Source organism: Lissotriton vulgaris, chromosome 5 (assembly GCF_964263255.1).
Source record: "Lissotriton vulgaris chromosome 5, aLisVul1.2, whole genome shotgun sequence".
In the NCBI taxonomy this organism is placed as follows: Eukaryota; Metazoa; Chordata; class Amphibia; order Caudata; family Salamandridae; genus Lissotriton; species Lissotriton vulgaris.
The window spans coordinates 2,034,142,549-2,034,154,657 of NC_141693.1; the positions used below are offsets into that span (position 1 = coordinate 2,034,142,549).

Genomic DNA, 12,109 nt, shown 5'->3' on the forward strand with positions numbered 1-12,109 from the left:
GTTCACTAGAGGCGCTGTGAGTGGTAAATAGATACAGTAATGGAGTTCACCGGAGGCGCTTGTGAGTGGTAAATAGATACAGTAATGGAGTTCACTGGAGGCGCCTGTGAGTGGTAAATAGATACAGTAATGGAGTTCATGGAGGCGCTTGCGAGTGGTAAATAGATACAGTAATGGAGTTCACTGGAGGCGCTTGCGAGTTGTAAATAGATACAGTAATGGAGTTCATGGAGGCGCTTGTGAGTGGTAAATAGATACAGTAATGGAGTTCATGGAGGCGCTTGCGAGTGGTAAATAGATACAGTAATGGAGTTCACTGGAGGCGCTTGCGAGTGGTAAATAGATACAGTAATGGAGTTCACTGGAGGCGCTTGTGAGTGATAAATAGATACAGTAATGGAGTTCATGGAGGCGCTTGCGAGTGGTAAATAGATACAGTAATGGAGTTCACTGGAGGCGCTTGCGAGTTGTAAATAGATACAGTAATGAAGTTCATGGAGGCGCTTCCGAGTGGTAAATAGATACAGTTATGGAGTTCACTGGAGGCGCCTGTGAGTGGTAAATAGATACAGTAATGGAGTTCACTAGAGGCGCTTCTGAGTGGTAAATAGATACAGTAATGGAGTTCACTGGAGGCGCCTGTGAGTGGTAAATAGATACAGTAATGGAGTTCACTGGGGGGATCTGTGAGTGGTAAATAGATACAGTAATGGAGTTCACTAGAGGCGCTTGTGAGTGGTAAATTAATACAGTAATGGAGTTCACTGGAGGCGCCTGTGAGTGGTAAATAGATACAGTAATGGAGTTCAATGGAGGCGCCTGTGAGTGGTAAATAGATACAGTAATGGAGTTCACTGGGGGGACCTGTGAGTGGTAAATTAATACAGTAATGGAGTGCACTGGAGGCGCCTGTGAGTGGTAAATAGATACAGTAATGGAGTTCACTGGAGGCGCTTGTGAGTGGTAAATAGATACAGTAATGGAGTTCACTGGAGGCCCTTGCGAGTGGTAAATAGATACAGTAATGGAGTTCACTGGAGGCGCTTGTGAGTGCTAAATAGATACAGTAAAGGAGTTCATGGAGGCGCTTGAGAGTGGTAAATAGACACATTAATGGAGTTCACTGGAGGCGCTTGCGAGTGGTAAATAGATACAGTACTGGAGTTCACTGGAGGCGCTTGCGAGTGGTAAATAGATACATTTCTGGAGTTCACTAGAGGCGCTTGTGAGTGGTAAATAGATACAGTACTGGAGTTCACTGGAGGCGCTTGCGAGTGGTAAATAGATACAGTAATGGAGTTCACTGGAGGCGCTTGCGAGTGGTAAATAGATACAGTACTGGAGTTCACTAGAGGCGCTTGTGAGTGGTAAATAGATACGGTAATGGAGTTCACCGAAGGCGCTTGCGAGTGGTAAATAGACACAGTAATGGAGTTCACTGGGGGGACTTGTGAGTGGTAAATAGATACAGTAATGGAGTTCACTGGGGGGACCTGTGAGTGGTAAATAGATACAGTAATGGAGTTCACTGGAGGCACTTGCGAGTGGTAAATAGATACATTAATGGAGTTCATGGAGGCGCTTGTGAGTGGTAAATAGATACAGTACTGGAGTTCACTAGAGGCGCTTGTGAGTGGTAAATAGATACGGTAATGGAGTTCACCGAAGGCGCTTGCGAGTGGTAAATAGATACAGTAATGGAGTTCACTGGAGGCGCTTGTGAGTGGTAAATAGCTACAGTAATGTAGTTCACTGGAGGCGCCTGTGAGTGGTAAATAGATACAGTAATGGAGTTCACTGGAGGCGCTTGCGAGTGGTAAATAGATACAGTACTGGAGTTCACTAGAGGCGCTTGTGAGTGGTAAATAGATACGGTAATGGAGTTCACCGAAGGCGCCTGCGAGTGGTAAATAGATACATTAATGGAGTTCATAGAGGCGCTTGTGAGTGGTAAATAGATACAGTAATGGAGTTCACTGGAGGCGCTTGCGAGTGGTAAATAGATACAGTACTGGAGTTCACTAGAGGCGCTTGCGAGTTGTAAATAGATACGGTAATGGAGTTCACCGAAGGTGCTTGCGAGTGGTAAATAGATACAGTAATGAAGTTCACTGGAGGCGCTTGTGAGTGGTAAATAGATACAGTAATGGAGTTCACTAGAGGCGCTTGGGAGTGGTAAATAGATACAGTAGTGGAGTTCATGGAGGCGCTTGCGAGTGGTAAATAGATACAGTAATGGAGTTAATGGAGGCGCTTGCGAGTGGTTAATAGATACAGTAATGGAGTTCACTGGGGGGACCTGTGAGTGGTAAATAGATACAGTAGTGGAGTTCATGGAGGCGCTTGCGAGTGGTAAATGGATACAGTAATGGAGTTCACTGGAGGCGCTTGTGAGTGGTAAATAGATACAGTAATGGAGTTCACTGGGGGGACCTGTGAGTGGTAAATAGATACAGTAATGGAGTTCATGGAGGCGCTTGTGAGTGGTAAATAGATACAGTAATGGAGTTCACTGGAGGCGCTTGGGAGTGGTAAATAGATACAGTAGTGGAGTTCATGGAGGCGCTTGCGAGTGGTAAATAGATACAGTAATGGAGTTAATGGAGGCGCTTGCGAGTGGTTAATAGATACAGTAATGGAGTTCACTGGGGGGACCTGTGAGTGGTAAATAGATACAGTAGTGGAGTTCATGGAGGCGCTGTGAGTGGTAAATAGATACAGTAATGGAGTTCACTAGAGGCGCTTGGGAGTGGTAAATAGATACAGTAGTGGAGTTCATGGAGGCGCTTGCGAGTGGTTAATAGATACAGTAATGGAGTTCACTGGGGGGACCTGTGAGTGGTAAATAGATACAGTAGTGGAGTTCATGGAGGCGCTTGCGAGTGGTAAATAGATACGGTAATGGAGTTCACCGAAGGTGCTTGCGAGTGGTAAATAGATACAGTAATGGAGTTCATGGAGGCGCTGTGAGTGGTAAATAGATACAGTAATGGAGTTCACTAGAGGCGCTTGGGAGTGGTAAATAGATACAGTAGTGGAGTTCATGGAGGCGCTTGCGAGTGGTAAATAGATACAGTAATGGAGTTAATGGAGGCGCTTGCGAGTGGTTAATAGATACAGTAATGGAGTTCACTGGGGGGACCTGTGAGTGGTAAATAGATACAGTAGTGGAGTTCATGGAGGCGCTTGCGAGTGGTAAATAGATACAGTAATGGAGTTCACTGGAGGCGCTTGTGAGTGGTAAATAGATACAGTAATGGAGTTCACTGGGGGGACCTGTGAGTGGTAAATAGATACAGTAATGGAGTTCATGGAGGCGCTTGTGAGTGGTAAATAGATACAGTAATGGAGTTCACTGGAGGCGCTTGTGAGTGGTAAATAGATACAGTAATGGAGTTCACTGGTGGGACCTGTGAGAGGTAAATAGATACAGTAATGGAGTTCATGGAGGCGCTTGTGAGTGGTAAATAGATACAGTAATGGAGTTCACTGGAGGCGCTTGCGAGTGGTAAATAGATACAGTAATGGAGTTCACTGGGGGGACTTGCGAGTGGTAAATAGATACAGTAATGGAGTTCACTGGCGGGCCCTGTGAGTGGTAAATAGATACAGTAATGGAGTTCACTGGAGGCGCTTGCGAGTGGTAAATAGATACAGTAATGGAGTTCACTGGAGGCGCCTGTGAGTGGTAAATAGATACAGTAATGGAGTTTACTGGAGGCGCTTGCGAGTGGTAAATAGATACAGTAATGGAGTTCACTGGAGGCGCCTGTGAGTGGTAAATAGATACAGTAATGGAGTTCATGGAGGCGCTTCTGAGTGGTAAATAGATACAGTAATGGAGTTCACTGGAGGCGCCTGTGAGTGGTAAATAGATACTGTAATGGAGTTCATGGAGGCGCTTCTGAGTGGTAAATAGATACAGTAATGGAGTTCACTGGAGGCGCCTGTGAGTGGTAAATAGATACAGTAGTGGAGTTCACTGAAGGCGCTTGTGAGTGGTAAATAGATACAGTAATGGAGTTCACTGGGGGGACTTGTGAGTGGTAAATAGATACAGTAATGGAGTTCACTGGAGGCGCCTGTGAGTGGTAAATAGATAGAGTAATGGAGTTCACTAGAGGCGCTTGCGAGTTGTAAATAGATACAGTAATGGAGTTCACTGGGGGGACTTGTGAGTGGTAAATAGATACAGTAATGGAGTTCACTGGAGGCGCCTGTGAGTGGTAAATAGATACAGTAATGGAGTTCACTAGAGGCGCTGTGAGTGGTAAATAGATACAGTAATGGAGTTCACTGGGGGGACTTGTGAGTGGTAAATAGATACAGTAATGGAGTTCACTGGAGGCGCCTGTGAGTGGTAAATAGATACAGTAATGGAGTTCACTGGAGACGCCTGTGAGTGGTAAATAGATACAGTAATGGAGTTTACTGGGGGGGACCTGTGAGTGGTAAATAGACACAGTAATGGAGTTCACCGGAGGCGCTTGTGAGTGGTAAATAGATACAGTAATGGAGTTCACTAGAGGCGCTTCTGAGTGGTAAATAGATAGAGTTATGGAGTTCACTGGAGGCCCCTGTGAGTGGTAAATAGATACAGTAATGGAGTTCACTAGAGGCGCTTCTGAGTGGTAAATAGATACAGTAATGGAGTTCACTGGAGGCGCCTGTGAGTGGTAAATAGATACAGTAATGGAGTTCACTGGAGGCGCCTGTGAGTGGTAAATAGATACAGTAATGGAGTTCATGGAGGCGCTTGCGAGTGGTAAATAGATACAGTAATGGAGTTCACTGGAGGCGCTTGCGAGTTGTAGATAGATACAGTAATGGAGTTCATGGAGGCGCTTGTGAGTGGTAAATAGATACAGTAATGGAGTTCATGGAGGCGCTTGCGAGTGGTAAATAGATACAGTAATGAAGTTCACTGGAGGCGCTTGCGAGTGGTAAATAGATACAGTAATGGAGTTCACTGGAGGCGCTTGTGAGTGGTAAATAGATACAGTAATGGAGTTCATGGAGGCGCTTGCGAGTGGTAAATAGATACAGTAATGGAGTTCACTGGAGGCGCTTGCGAGTTGTAAATAGATACAGTAATGGAGTTCATGGAGGCGCTTCCGAGTGGTAAATAGATACAGTTATGGAGTTCACTGGAGGCGCCTGTGAGTGGTAAATAGATACAGTAATGGAGTTCACTAGAGGCGCTTCTGAGTGGTAAATAGATACAGTAATGGAGTTCACTGGAGGCGCCTGTGAGTGGTAAATAGATACAGTAATGGAGTTCACTAGAGGCGCTTCTGAGTGGTAAATAGATACAGTAATGGAGTTCACTGGAGGCGCCTGTGAGTGGTAAATAGATACAGTAATGGAGTTCACTAGAGGCGCTTGTGAGTGGTAAATTAATACAGTAATGGAGTTCACTGGAGGCGCTTGTGAGTGGTAAATAGATACAGTAATGGAGTTCATGGAGGCGCTGTGAGTGGTAAATAGATACAGTAATGGAGTTCACTAGAGGCGCTTGGGAGTGGTAAATAGATACAGTAGTGGAGTTCATGGAGGCGCTTGCGAGTGGTAAATAGATACAGTAATGGAGTTAATGTAGGCGCTTGCGAGTGGTTAATAGATACAGTAATGGAGTTCACTGGGGGGACCTGTGAGTGGTAAGTAGATACAGTAGTGGAGTTCATGGAGGCGCTTGCGAGTGGTAAATAGATACAGTAATGGAGTTCACTGGAGGCGCTTGTGAGTGGTAAATAGATACAGTAATGGAGTTCACTGGGGGGACCTGTGAGTGGTAAATAGATACAGTAATGGAGTTCATGGAGGCGCTTGTGAGTGGTAAATAGATACAGTAATGGAGTTCACTGGAGGCGCTTGTGAGTGGTAAATAGATACAGTAATGGAGTTCACTGGGGGGACCTGTGAGTGGTAAATAGATACAGTAATGGAGTTCATGGAGGCGCTTGTGAGTGGTAAATAGATACAGTAATGGAGTTCACTGGAGGCGCTTGCGAGTGGTAAATAGATACAGTAATGGAGTTCACTGGGGGGACTTGCGAGTGGTAAATAGATACAGTAATGGAGTTCACTGGCGGGCCCTGTGAGTGGTAAATAGATACAGTAATGGAGTTCACTGGAGGCGCTTGCGAGTGGTAAATAGATACAGTAATGGAGTTCACTGGAGGCGCCTGCGAGTGGTAAATAGATACAGTAATGGAGTTCACTGGAGGCGCTTGCGAGTGGTAAATAGATACAGTAATGGAGTTCACTGGAGGCGCCTGTGAGTGGTAAATAGATACAGTAATGGAGTTCATGGAGGCGCTTCTGAGTGGTAAATAGATACAGTAATGGAGTTCACTGGAGGTGCCTGTGAGTGGTAAATAGATACTGTAATGGAGTTCATGGAGGCGCTTCTGAGTGGTAAATAGATACAGTAATGGAGTTCACTGGAGGCGCCTGTGAGTGGTAAATAGATACAGTAGTGGAGTTCACTGAAGGCGCTTGTGAGTGGTAAATAGATACAGTAATGGAGTTCACTGGGGGGACTTGTGAGTGGTAAATAGATACAGTAATGGAGTTCACTGGAGGCGCCTGTGAGTGGTAAATAGATACAGTAATGGAGTTCACTAGAGGCGCTGTGAGTGGTAAATAGATACAGTAATGGAGTTCACTAGAGGCGCTTGCGAGTTGTAAATAGATACAGTAATGGAGTTCACTGGGGGGACTTGTGAGTGGTAAATAGATACAGTAATGGAGTTCACTGGAGGCGCCTGTGAGTGGTAAATAGATACAGTAATGGAGTTCACTAGAGGCGCTGTGAGTGGTAAATAGATACAGTAATGGAGTTCACTGGGGGGACTTGTGAGTGGTAAATAGATACAGTAATGGAGTTCACTGGAGGCGCCTGTGAGTGGTAAATAGATACAGTAATGGAGTTTACTGGGGGGGACCTGTGAGTGGTAAATAGACACAGTAATGGAGTTCACCGGAGGCGCTTGTGAGTGGTAAATAGATACAGTAATGGAGTTCACTGGAGGCGCCTGTGAGTGGTAAATAGATACAGTAATGGAGTTCATGGAGGCGCTTGCGAGTGGTAAATAGATACAGTAATGGAGTTCACTGGAGGCGCTTGCGAGTTGTAAATAGATACAGTAATGGAGTTCATGGAGGCGCTTGTGAGTGGTAAATAGATACAGTAATGGAGTTCATGGAGGCGCTTGCGAGTGGTAAATAGATACAGTAATGGAGTTCACTGGAGGCGCTTGCGAGTGGTAAATAGATACAGTAATGGAGTTCACTGGAGGCGCTTGTGAGTGATAAATAGATACAGTAATGGAGTTCATGGAGGCGCTTGCGAGTGGTAAATAGATACAGTAATGGAGTTCACTGGAGGCGCTTGCGAGTTGTAAATAGATACAGTAATGGAGTTCATGGAGGCGCTTCCGAGTGGTAAATAGATACAGTTATGGAGTTCACTGGAGGCGCCTGTGAGTGGTAAATAGATACAGTAATGGAGTTCACTAGAGGCGCTTCTGAGTGGTAAATAGATACAGTAATGGAGTTCACTGGAGGCGCCTGTGAGTGGTAAATAGATACAGTAATGGAGTTCACTGGGGGGATCTGTGAGTGGTAAATAGATACAGTAATAGAGTTCACTAGAGGCGCTTGTGAGTGGTAAATTAATACAGTAATGGAGTTCACTGGAGGCGCTTGTGAGTGGTAAATAGATACAGTAATGGAGTTCATGGAGGGGCTTGCGAGTGGTAAATAGATACAGTAATGGAGTTCATGGAGGCGCTTGTGAGTGGTAAATAGATACAGTAATGGAGTTCACTGGAGGCGCCTGTGAGTGGTAAATAGATACAGTAATGGAGTTCATGGAGGCGCTTGCGAGTGGTAAATAGATACAGTAATGGAGTTCATGGAGGCGCTTGTGAGTGGTAAATAGATACAGTAATGGAGTTCATGGAGGCGCTTGTGAGTGGTAAATAGATACAGTAATGGAGTTCATGGAGGCGCTTGCGAGTGGTAAATAGATACAGTAATGGAGTTCACTGGAGGCGCTTGCGAGTGGTAAATAGATACAGTAATGGAGTTCATGGAGGCGCTTGCGAGTGGTAAATAGATACAGTAGTGGAGTTCACTGGGGGGACCTGTGAGTGGTAAATAGATACAGTAATGGAGTTCATGGAGGCGCTTGCGAGTGGTAAATAGATACAGTAATGGAGTTCACTGGAGGCGCTTGCGAGTGGTAAATAGATACAGTAATGGAGTTCATGGAGGCGCTTGTGAGCGGTAAATAGATACAGTAATGGAGTTCACTTGGGGGGACCTGTGAGTGGTAAATAGATACAGTAATGGAGTTCACTTGGGGGGACCTGTGAGTGGTAAATAGATACAGTAATGGAGTTCACTGGGGGGACCTGTGAGTGGTAAATAGATACAGTAAAGGAGTTCACTAGAGTCGCTTGTGAGTGGTAAATAGATACAGTAATGGAGTTCATGGAGGCGCTTGTGAGTGGTAAATAGATACAGTAATGGAGTTCATGGAGGCGGTTGTGAGTGGTAAATAGTTACAGTAATGGAGTTCACTCGGGGGACCTGTGAGTCGTAAATACATACAGTAATGGAGTTCACTGGGGGACCTGTGAGTGGTAAATAGATACAGTAAAGGAGTTCACTAGAGGCGTTTGCGAGTGGTAAATAGATACAGTAATGGAGTTCACTGGAGGCGCTTGTGAGTGATAAATAGATACAGTAATGGAGTTCACTGGAGGCGCCTGTGAGTGGTAACTAGATACAGTAATGGAGTTCACTGGAGATGCTGTGAGTGGTAAATAGATACAGTAATGGAGTTCACTGGAGGCGCCTGTGAGTGGTAAATAGATACAGTAATGGAGTTCACTGGAGGGACCTGTGAGTGGCAAGTAGACACAGTAATGGAGTTCATGGAGGCGCTTGTGAGTGGTAAATAGATACAGTAATGGAGTTCACTGGAGGCGCCTGTGAGTGGTAACTAGATACAGTAATGGAGTTCACTGGAGATGCTGTGAGTGGTAAATAGATACAGTAATGGAGTTCACTGGAGGCGCCTGTGAGTGGTAAATAGATACAGTAATAGAGTTCACTGGGGGCGCTTGTGAGTGGTAAATAGATACAGTAATGGAGTTCACTGGAGGTGCTTGTGAGTGGTAAATAGATACAGTAATGGAGTTCACTGGAGGTGCTTGTGAGTGGTAAATAGATACAGTAATGGAGTTCACTGGAGGCGCCTGTGAGTGGTAAATAGATACAGTAATGGAGTACTCTGGAGGCACTCTATTCAGCGGCTCGTTTTATATTTGGGGACAAAAGAAGTGATCACATCACACCCATTTTTTCTTCCCTCCGTTGGCTTCCCATCGAGGCAAGGTCAATGTACACGACTGCCTGTATCACCCACAAAGCCTTGCACACTTCCTTCCCTTGCTATCTGGCGAATAAATGGAAAATCTCTGGAGGCTCTAGACCACGGGTACTCAAAGTAAAGCCCGCGGGCCGGCAGCGGCCCGGCAAGCCTTCCTTGGCGGCCCGCGGACCTTACATACATCATACCTGTGTTCTTTTTATTTTTGAAAGTGCCAACAAACACCACTGATTGCAACAGCACTGACTCAGAGAGACAGACCAGGCGATTCCAGCGATATTCAGAGGGCAGCTGCAGGGGCACTAAGAGGTGAACAAAGCCTCATTAACATGTAAATGGTTTTTTAAAGACCTGTGAAGTACTGGGTGCGGCTGTGTGCCCGCCAGGGAAGCTGCCTCATCCCGGGCTGACACATGCCCAGGGTGAGGTGTCAGATGACAGCAGGGACTGAGGAAGGGGGATGGGGTGGTTTGTGCCCCTTTTGCTAAACATATTGACATTAGCATAAAGAAATTGTGACCATGCTCGGTGCCTTTGCAGGAACTTTTACTGATTGCTTTCAAAGTTAATTAATCTCAACTTCACAGCAGGAATTGTTTCGAAGCACGGGCAAAATAAGATTTTGCGTTTGGGTACTCCCTTTGCCATGCAATCTGGTGCCAACTTGCACTTGCAAGCGGCCAGGCAGCTGCCTACAGTGGCTTAATGTACCCCCGGGCCTGGTTAATCTTTCAAGTATTGACATCTGAGAAATCACGTCTGTGGCATGACAACATTTTACATAATATTGCTACAATTTAAATAGCATTGCTTCTTCCGAATGGTGAACTTACTAACCTTTATTCCATTCCTTCAAATTGGTCTGCCTTTTTTGCCCTTTTTTCCTCAGCTTCTTTCTATATGTATGAGTGCCGAATGCAAATTGCTGCCTGCCAGAATTAAAGACAATAAATCCTATTCCCTGCATTGCACTTTAAGTGCTAAAAAGATGCTAAAATAATCGGATATTTGTGGTGCGAGGTGACGAAGGGCAGCAGAGAGTGAGAGCCAGGTGAGATAGCAGATGGTGACAGCGGACAGCAGGGACTGAGGGGGGAGGGGGTGAGGCGACGAAGGGCAGCAGGGAGTGAGAGCTGGGTGAGATGGCAGAGGGTGACAGAGGACAGCGGGGACTAAGGGGGTGAGGTGACATAGGGCAGAAGGGAGTGAGAGCCAGGTGAGGTGAGACAGATAAAGACATATAGAGACAGATAGAGGCAGAGACAGATAGAGACAGGGGTAGATAGAGACTGGGGCATACAGAGATAGATAGAGGCAGAGACAGGGACAGACAAAAACAGTTGGAGGCAGAGACAGACAGTCATAGAGAGAGAGAGACAGGGAGAGAGAGAGAGAGACAGAGATATAGGCAGAGAGATTGAGGCAGAGACAGACAGAGAGAGATAGAGGCAGACAGAGAGAGACAGAGAAAGATGGAGGTAGAGACAGTTGGAGGTAGAGACAGATAGAGAGAGACAGACAGCGATAGAGGCAGGGACAGACTGAGGCAGAGACAGATAAAGACAGACAGAGACAGACCAAGACAGGCAGAGACGGAGAGGGAGACAGAGAAAGGGAGACAGGGGCAGAGACAGGGACAGGAACAGACAGAGAGGCAGAGTGACAGAGAGATGGAGAGGGAAACTGAGGGAGGGAGAGGGAGGGAAAGGGAGACAGAGGGAGGGAGAGAGCGAGGGAGACAGAGAGAGGTAGACAGAGAGGGAGAGGGAGACGGAGGGAGTCAGGGGGAGACGGAGTGAGGGAGACGGACAGAGGAAGACAGACTGAGGAAGACAGAGGGAGGGAGACAGAGGGAGGGAGACAGAGTGAGTGAGACAGGGGGAGACAGCGAGAGAGGGAGGGAGGGAGAGAGACAGAGAGAGGGAGGGGGAGAGATGGTGGGAGGGGGGCGATAGAGAGAGGGAGAGAGATGTGTGTATGCAAGGTCTGTTGGCTCAGTGGACGAAGGTGTCCGCTGCAGGGGCCTGTGTTCAACCTCATGGTCACAGTTATTTTTGCTCTAGTCCCACCCCCACCGGTGTGGCCCTCGGCCACAAACCACACTGTAAATTTGACCCCCCGAGAGAAAGTTTGTGAGTACCCATGGTCTAGAGACCTTCTCGTAATGCGGAAAAATTATTGTGAGCACCCCACCTTCAAAAGAGGGAAAGATCGATGGCTCAATCCTCCTCAGGCAATGCGGTCTGGATCTGGAACCTGCTTCCTCCTGTACCCGGACCTTCAAAACTGACCTCAGATCCCATCTCTTCCAGAAGTAATACACGCCCTTTCCAGTCTTCCAAGGTGTGGTGTGCGCTTTTAGGGGGGAGATATGTGGTGTGCGCTCTAGTCTATGGAGTGTACGCGATGACGCGTCACGCCATAGACCGGAGCGTTAGGAGCGCGCGCATGCGCAGAACGAGGCAATAGCGTAGGCGCGAAACGAGAATCGGAGTTGGCGACCGGAGCTAAGCACAGCTAGACGCTCGGCGCCCTGGCTCAGTAGTTTGTACCTTAAAGGCAATAAATACCTGTTACCACTACACAGGCTCCAGTGTGTACTTGAAGGGGGAAGAACCAGACATTACATTGGCGACGAGGGTGGGATCTAGAACATCACCGTGCACACAGAACTGGATCTACATCCTCCTAACAGTCCCACACCAG

The 12,109-nt window shown here is 46.7% G+C and overlaps 1 protein-coding gene across 1 annotated transcript in view; it reads right to left on the reverse strand.

Moving 5' to 3' along the window:
- NAIF1 (nuclear apoptosis inducing factor 1) overlaps nucleotides 1–11,737 on the reverse strand; it is a 187,891-nt gene extending 176,154 nt beyond the window's left edge. Inside the window, exon 1 of the mRNA XM_086924951.1 lies at nucleotides 11,597–11,737. The gene's annotated coding sequence lies outside the window, so the exon portion shown is untranslated. The remainder of the gene's footprint in view (nucleotides 1–11,596) is intronic.
- Between the last annotated feature and the right edge of the window lie 372 nt (nucleotides 11,738–12,109).